The sequence below is a fragment of the Nilaparvata lugens genome, chromosome 2 (genome assembly GCF_014356525.2).
Source record: "Nilaparvata lugens isolate BPH chromosome 2, ASM1435652v1, whole genome shotgun sequence".
In the NCBI taxonomy this organism is placed as follows: Eukaryota; Metazoa; Arthropoda; class Insecta; order Hemiptera; family Delphacidae; genus Nilaparvata; species Nilaparvata lugens.
In genome coordinates this window covers 35,848,015-35,857,508 of record NC_052505.1, presented here as the reverse complement: position 1 = coordinate 35,857,508, position 9,494 = coordinate 35,848,015, and positions in this window count along the sequence as shown.

Below are 9,494 nucleotides of genomic sequence, written 5' to 3'. Positions count from 1 at the left end.
AACTAAACATACTTTACTCGCAAATTAAATCAATAGACTTTAATGTAGCCCGATGTTGATGATGATGATGATGATAAGAAGAAAGAAAAGATATTAATTTATATTTTAGATTATTGCATGTCAATGGCTAATCTTAATTAATGCGTGCGACGCTGGTGCTATACTGTATTATGTGAAAGACACACGCTTTGTAATAATTTACAAATTTTTATAATATTAACACTGTCAACTTTGTCTATGTATTATCACTAGATTTGTCGCCACTTACCTTACTGCAGCAGCTGCTGTCAACTTTGTATGTATATTTTCACCTTTTATGTATGCAGCTGTCAACTAATGTATGTATTTTCAACTTTTTGTCAACTTTGTAAGATACGCTTGTTTTAGCTGCTGCTGCTGCTGCTAAATTTGTATGTATCTAGTATTTTTAATAAACTGTGAACATTGTATGTGCGTGTTTTCTTCATTCATAAACCGCTTGTAGTATACACACACACACACACACACACACACACACACACACACACACACACACACACACATCGGATGTAGCGATGTTAACAGCATAGTTGAACTGTAGACACGCATGTGTAAACAGCAAGCGCGCAGCAAGAGTTATTATTATGACGACAGCAAAAGAGTCAATAGCAATAGTTAACTTTGATAATCTAATTGTAGATACAAAACAAGTGGGTGGCAAAAATTGTCTAGATAGAAAAAAGCATGGTGAGTTTTTGCCAAGTTCAGCTAGAATTCTAATTTGCGGTGCATCAAATTGTGGAAAGACAAATGTACTGCTGAATTTAATATTCGATAAAAATGGATTAAAATTCAAAAACCTATACTTGTTCAGTAAGTCTTTGTATCAGGAAAAATATAAACTATTGGACGTTGTTTTTTCAAAACTCAAGTGTGTAAACTACTATAAATCTGACAATATTGAATGTATACCGCAACCGAATGATATCGACACTCATTCACTGATAATTTTTGACGATTTGAATGTTACACGTGTGCCGCAAATACGTAATTTTTTCACAATGGGCAGACACAAAAGCATAGATTGTGTGTACTTAATTCAAAGCTATGGCGCAATTTCAAAACATCATATCAGAGACAATGCAAATATGCTGATTATTTTTAAAATGGATATGCACAATTTAAAACTAATATTTAGGGATTTTGTCGGAACTGATATGACATTTGTTGCATTCAGAAATCTATGTTCACATGTATGGCAAAGCGGTGGAAATCATAGTTTTATTTCAATTTTCACTGAGTGTAAACCAGATGCTGGTAAATATCGTAATTGTCTTGGTAAGTATATTGATCCGAGTGTGTATAGCACCAATTGACATGTGTCAATTCTCATCATTTGTTGTTGAGCCAGTGTAGGTGAAAGAACTAATTATCGTTCTACTACTAGCAATATGCGTAAAATTAAATTAAAAAGAAAAAAACAAAGAGGAGGGCGCCGGCGAAGACTAGTGCAACGTGATCATCATCGTCATACTAGTAAAGTAATTGACAGGATAAAAGGTTTGCGTAAGTCAATTATTAATAAACATAGATCATTAACTAGTATGATTAGGGAAAATGATACGATTAGACAAAAATCATTAGAACCAATTATCAATCCACTAAAACAATTGAAAGATACACTTGTACAACATGCACACACTAGTAGCAGCAGACTTAAAGAAGAATCAGAGGACGATGAGGAGGAGGAGGAGGAGGAGGAGGAGGAGGAGAAAGATACGGGGCAAGGAAATGGATGTGGATGAGGGTTTGAATAGATCTAACGTAAGTGATATTTTGAATAAAACAACAATAACAGTGGATTTTATTGATGAGTATATACGTGAATTTCATAATGAAAAAATGAATAATTGTATATCTTATGGTATATGTTATGATAGTAAAGTAAATGAATACTATATGGGTGTAAAGGATATTAGTATTGCCAATGGTTATTTAATTATCGACAATAATAATAAGTATCGTTTAACAGTTGGTTTGTGTGAACTTCTATTTAAAAAACAGCCTGACCAGAAACTGTACACAGAACGTGATTTAAGAAAATATCGTAATATATTGCAGCTTACCGCTGCTCATTTAGATAGACGCGGTTATGTAAAGAGAAATACAGGCTATAAATCACAAATTATTCAATCTTTATTTCCATCAAGTAGTAGTAGGAAAAGAAAAAGATCTAGGATTGATGATGCAGCGGCAGCTGTTAGTGGTATGGGTTTTATAAGAAATGAATCTACTAGTCGACAGTATGTCTACTGGGATAATCCAAATGAACTGATAGACAGATTAGATATTCTGCTTTCATCACAGCAGGCGGGAAATAGATCACATTCAGTTGAAATAGCTTCTATTATTGAAGAACTGAAAGAAAGTGGTATTATATTAGGTGGCAATGTTGCTGCTTTTAGTCGTTAGTATGTGTTTAACACTTGACAAGAATAGAGATGTCGGGCAGTAGCGCCGCCACTGCAGTGAGTAGTACAATAGATCGATTTGGTAGGACACATCATGTGTTTAATACAACAGCACCATTAGTTTTAAACAGTGGTTGTGAATCAGCAGCAGCAGCAACATCATCATCATTAGTGGCAGCAAGTAGAGAATATTTAGACAGTAAACTACTTGAAATATCATCAAATATATTCAATAAACTTCAGTCTGATCCATTGTCACCGCTAGTTAACAGAGAATACTTGGACAGTAAATTGCTTGAAATATCATCAAATATATTCAATAAACTTCAGTCTGATCCATTGTCACCGCTAGTTAACAGAGAATACTTGGACAGTAAATTGCTTGAAATATCATCAAATATATTCACTAAACTACAGTCTGATCCATTGTGGTCGCCGTCGCTAGTTAACAGAGAATACTTGGATAGTAAATTAAAGGAAGTTTCAACTAGTATAATACAAAAACTACAGACTGATCAATCATCACCGCTAGTTAACAAAGAATACTTGGACAGTAAATTGCTTGAAATATCAACAAATATATTCACTAAATTGCAAACTGAATCATCTGATTTAGTAGATAGGAAATATTTAGACAGCAAATTACTTGCAATATCAACTAGTATATTCCAAAAACTACAGTCTGATTTAATTACTAAAAAAGTGTTTGAAAGTAAATTGCATTCAATGTCTGATATATTGAAGGAGATAGCACAACAAAAACAGTATTTCGATTCACAATTGAAAACATTGTCTAAATCAATTAGTGATGATATTGAGCTAAAGTATGTTAGTAGATCGTTGTTTGATCAGAAATCAGACGAATTGAAGACATTATGTGAACAACAAAGTAAAAACAATTGTTTAAAACATGTTGATACAGATTTGCTAGAAACTAAATTGAAAGAATTAAAAGACAATCTAATTGCACAAAATAAACTTAACTTTATTAACAGGCAAGATTATAATTTGAAAGTAGTTGATCTAGAATCAACATTCAATATTATGTTGGCTGAGGTGCAAAAGAAACTTGATGAAAAAAATTCAGCTTCTCACCAAAAGCTAAAAGATGACATTATGCAGATGATTATGAAAGGTGAAGATTTTCAGAAATATTTAAATGAACAGTTGTTCAACTTTTCATACTATTTGATTGCACAATATGTAGAAAAGAGGTACATCTTTGACATGAGTGAAGCTGTACAACATAATTTGAATTCTGATCAGGTGCAAGAGTTGTTTTTGAAAAGAATGTTCAGTGATAGGCGACCAAGTGATGCAGGAAAAAAAAGAAAAAAATATGACTGGGAAATAGATTAGTAGTAGTAGTGTAGTTTAAAGATTTTAAAGATTTTAAATGTGGGGATATTTTTAATATGCAAATTAAGCAGGTGTTAACTGGGGCAGCAGATGTCAGTTAACACCTGCTACAACAAAGATGGCCGCCGCCGCCGCTGGGGAACCGTTGGGGAGATGGACACCTGCTACAATGGCCTCTTCCTATTGGTTGGGGTGGTGGGGGCACTAGGGAAGGGGGATGCCATTTTGAACACACCCATGGGGGCACTTCCTGGGTAGGGGAGATGGACACCTGCTACAATGGCCTCTTCCTATTGGTTGGGGTGGTGGGGGCACTAGGGAAGGGGGACGCCATTTTGAACACGCCCCTTGCTTCCTATTGGCTGGGGGCGGGGACAAAATGGCCGACTGTGGCTGGGGGTGGAGGGGGCGGGGAGAAAATGGCTGACTATGGCAGGGGGGGGTGGAGGGGGCGGGGCCAAAATGGCTGACTAGGGCTGGGGGGTGGAGGGGGGCGTGGCCACGCCCCTTGATTCCTATTGGCTGGGGGCGGGGCCAAAATGGCCGACTGGGGCTGGGGGGGGTGGAGGGGGAGGCCACACCCCTCGATTTCTATTGGATAGGCAGCTCTCTCATCACCTAAATTTCGAAGATAAATAGCACAAGGACTATCCCATTATCTCATCAATTCTATTACACCAATGTCATTCATATCAAAAATAAATAAATAAAAAAAATCTTTCAAATTCTTAAGGCTATGATGGCCAAGAACCCTATCATGATTTTCTCTTGATTAAATTATAGTTCTGTACCATCTTTTCCAGAATAACAATATCATGATTAAATTCACTCGAGCTGGCTGACTGTACTGCATGGGAGCTGAACAGGCAGTAAGTTACTGAAGACAGCTCACCAAACTCAATATGGAATTATTCATTAGAAATTAACCCATTACATGAGCGAGATTTGCAAATATAGGCCCGAATAAATTTGCACAGAGATGAATCACGTCTGAATAATAAAACGAGTGTTGTGTTTTATTACCTTCTACGCTCGATTGATGAAGTTGGTTTAGAATGATATGGGTTGGTGATGGTTGAGGTGTTGGGGAGTGGAGAGGGGTACCCAGAGGCCGTACGCACGGATTACAGTGTGCGAATTTAATTCGATGGCTGAAGCCAACATCAGCAGTAGTGGTAGTAACAGTGGATGACACCAGTCGTGTTTTTATTTCGAGTCAGAAGGCGGTGATAAAATACGGCCATTAGAGAGACGCTCTTTTTATTTGCGCGGACAAAACAGTCTTGTAGCTTCATAAAACGAGGACGACCGAGACATTATTCCAGCCCAAAAAGAGATATTTCGCGCGCGTCTGTTGGGTGTATGTGCGTGCGGTGATGGAAAAGCGAGCACGACACCAAAAACCAGCCCAGCACCCGACCTCATGGTGGAGAACTTCACCACCGATCGCTGAAATAATGCTCCCCAAAAAGGCAACGGCTGTTCACACCTAATCCAGTGACGACGGTTGACTATACCCTCAGACCCTTAGACCTTGCGGTACAACCTCTTCTCTAACCCTGTACAAATAATGAACCGCCATTACCGTAATTTTTAGAATTATGGAGTCAATTTCTTGGAAAAAGCGTTTTTCGCAAGCTTCTCGTGCCAGAATTGTAGAGGGTTTGTCACGTTTCTGCAGAAATTAGTTGTTACACTCTATGATTATCGGCTCAACAGTCACAGCTGCAGTTGAAGGCGTGAATGGACGTCTGCTTAGATTCAATAACAAACATACCCTTTACAGTCTCAAAAATCTGGTGTGGCGCACTCACACAACTTTCCTTGCCGAAAATTAATTACCTGACGCTAGTGTTCACGCGCATTTCAAGTCTACTATTCAAATATCTGAGCCAGCTGATGACAGAACAATAACGCTGGATACTCACAGGATCTGCTCTTTCTTCATAGTGAATGATTTGAAAGAATCAACAGTTGCCAACATTTTGCAATCGAATAATCACATTTTCTCAAATTTCAAGCTTATTTTCAATTATAGGTGGAAACGTTACTGGACATTAATTGTAGAGATTTTCATGATCAATCTTTTCCATTTGAAATGTTTTGTTTAAATTGTATCTGACACCCGAGAATTGGAAATCTAAAATCAAACTTTGCATAGATGGGGCAAAGCTCCTGAGATTTTTACAGATATGGGACTTGAGGCAGTTGATATAGCTTGTCAATGACTATTTAAGGTATGAATTTAATTAGAATCTTTGAAGCCATTCTCGATAAAATCGCAAAAAACCCGGTTTTTGACAACATTTTTGCCATTCTAGCCACCATCTTGAATTGCATTTGATCGAAATGGTTCGTGTCGGATCCTTATGGTGTAAGGACCTTTAAGTTCCAAAAACCCCTTTTCCTGGACTCAGGGAACCTTGAAACGTACAGAAATTTAGAAATTGGGGTACCTTAATTTTCTCCGGATACAGGGCAAGGAAAGTAAAAATATAATAAGTATGTATATTTCAATCTATTGATCAACTTAAAACTGTAATTTAACTATGAATAAATAATAACAATAAAACATAGTACAGTAATAATTAAACATTTATTGACGAAATTATGAGATTATGGTATAGTTATTGCGTGTTGCAAAATTGGTTATGATTCAATGAAAACAAATCATATCTATATAAATAGAAATCGAGCCTCAAATTTTGACATTCAATAACTTTTTTATGTGTGCACCGAATTTGATGATTTTACTTAGCTGTGTTTGTTATGTTCAGGAGTAGGTTTATGGCATATCAAATTTATGATTTGTCTTCAGGACTCTTTCCTACGGTCCTTCAAAGTTTACATGTAATCCTTATGGGGGAAGATTTTTGAGCTGGCCACATACAGAAATAGAAATCATCTGTTATAACCATTGCGTCATCCAACAGCCATCGGTAGATCTGTTTTTACTTTCCTTGCCCTATTACCATAGGTAAGGAAAGTATTGCTTCCCGAAAAAAAATAAGGTACACCAATTTCCAAATTTCTATACGTTTCAAGGTCCCCTGAGTCCAAAAAAGTGGTTTTTGGGTATTGGTCTATTTTTGGGTATTGGGTATGTGTGTGTGTGTGTGTGTGTGTGTGTGTGTGTGTGTGTGTGTGTGTGTGTGTGTGTGTGTGTGTGTGTGTGTGTGTGTGTGTGTGTATGAGTGTATGTGCGTCTGTGTACACGATATCTCATCTCCCAATTAACGGAATGACTTGAAATTTGGAACGTAAGGCCCTTACAATATAAGGATCCGACACGAAAAATTTCGATAAAATGCGATTCAAGATGGCTGCTGAAATGGCGAAAATGTTGTCAAAAACAGGGTTTATCGCGATTTTCTCAAAAACGGCTTCAACGATTTCGATTAAAGTTATACCTGGAATAGTCATCGATAAGCTCTATCAACTGCCACAAGTTTCATATCTGTAAAAGTTTCAGGAGCTCCGCCCCATCTATGCAAAGTTTGATTCTAGATTCTCAATTATTTGGCTTCTGATACAATTTAAACAAAAAATTTTTTCATGGAAAAGATTCAGCATGAGAATCTCTACAACTAATGTTTAGTAACATTTTCACCTGAAATTGAAAATAAGCTAGAAATTCGAGAAAATGTGATTATCCAATTGCAAACTGTTGGCAACTGTTGATTCTAATAAATGATCCACTATGAAGAGATAGCACACCTCGTGTGTCTTCAGCGTTATTGCCCTGTCACCAGCTGGCTCAAATCTTTAAATAGTAGACTTGAGATGCGCGGGAACACTAGCGTCAGGTGATCAATTTTCATAACGGCAAGGAAAGTTGAGTGAGTGCGCCACACCAGATTTTTCTATTTTCTTTCCACTGATTCACAAAATTTCAATTCTCAATAATGCTGCGGTACGAACAACGTCTAAACTTGGGTCGCAGAGCTCGAAATACTGTTAATTTAGAATATGCACGGGAAAATCAGCAGCAAGGAGATAATACCATTCATTTGCCAGCAAGCTGCATTCAACTATAAATAAAAATACAAACTGCTGCACAACTAACTAAGCACATAGGAAGTCCACATTGTGATATACATCTAAATATTGGTTATTGGATGATTTTCATAAAAATATAGTGCAACAGATTAAACTAAGGCTAAGCACACCTGAGGAGGCGCGGTGATACAAAGTGTTGATCTAATGGAGATTGCCTTATCACACCGTTCCACGCCAGGTCCGATTCAGTGTTTGTGAGTTCTTTCATTCAAACCAATAAGCAAGAAGCATCTGTATGCAAAATGCCGCATCGTGCTTCCTCAGAATCAGGTATGCATCCAGCTAAAGTTTGAGATGCATTAACTATTTGGCGGTACGAAGTTCGCCGGGCCAGCTAGTTTACTATAAAAGTTAACATTACTTCATCCATTAGGAGAAATGAAATTCATGAGACAGGAGATTATCATGATAATTATTGAAATAATGATAATAATAATAATGATTATGATAATGATTATCATGATAAAAATTGAAATTGAAAATTGAAAAAAATAAGAGATACTCTTCTCCGTGGAATATTAAATGAAACATCCTATTTTGTCAGGCAATTGTGTTTCATTGCAAACCATATTTTCAAATGCTAAAATTACTATCTACTTTCGAATATATTGTGATGGTTTATCAGCTGAGATTTCAAAATACTTTAGAGCTGATCTTGAAAACTGAATCAAGATCAGCATGACATTGTAATTTTCGATATTCCAGTGATGTATTCTCACTCAAAAAAACACCTGTCATCCTTCATTTGAATGTGAGTAATGAGTCCTGACAGACTCAGATCACAGACGTTCCACTTCAAATCTCTGTTATTAGCGCTAATTACTCTATTTGCATACATGAATATTCTCCGCAATAATTTTTCAACGCTCCGGATGTCTCAGTATCTGTATCTGATTCAACGCAATAATACAGAAGATAATAACACTGAGAACTGATACAGACACCATATATTAATCTATTTTTCGAATAATCTTCTTTGGTCTGCATGAGATTCGCTTCATTCAGGCATCAAATAGGCAACACGCGTTACATTAATCCAACTTGAAACGAATATGAGAATTTTCCTTATTGGTACTACTGTACAGTCTACTACATTGAACTACTTTCCAACCATACTTCCATATTATGCTTCCTTCACTCCCTACTCAAAACCTTTACATACTTCGTACTTTATGATTTATCTCTTCAGGGGTAACGAATACTTGTTTTGGCGAATTGATTACTATCGTATTAATTTATTCAGCGTTTGGCAGATACACAACACATATAAAGCTCATGATTCTAAATGCCTACATAAACGCTGTAAGTTATATTTACAATTTCTATGAGATATTGTGTAGTTTTTGGTCAGGTGAACATAAGTTTGTCCTACCGTCATTATTTGCTACTCCATCTAGCGTTAACCAATCAATGTGCACCATTTGGAGGCGAACATGCGTTACACATCATTGTTTGAATTATTATAAAAACTGATTGTTAGAAAAAAACATATAAATATGAATTAATATGAAGTATAAACTAGCTTCGAAACAAGGGGTCATACTAAAATTAATCTTCAATTCATAATATATTTTTGAAAATAGAAGAAAAAGCTTATTTACTCATTTATTCACGAGTAAGTCGTCA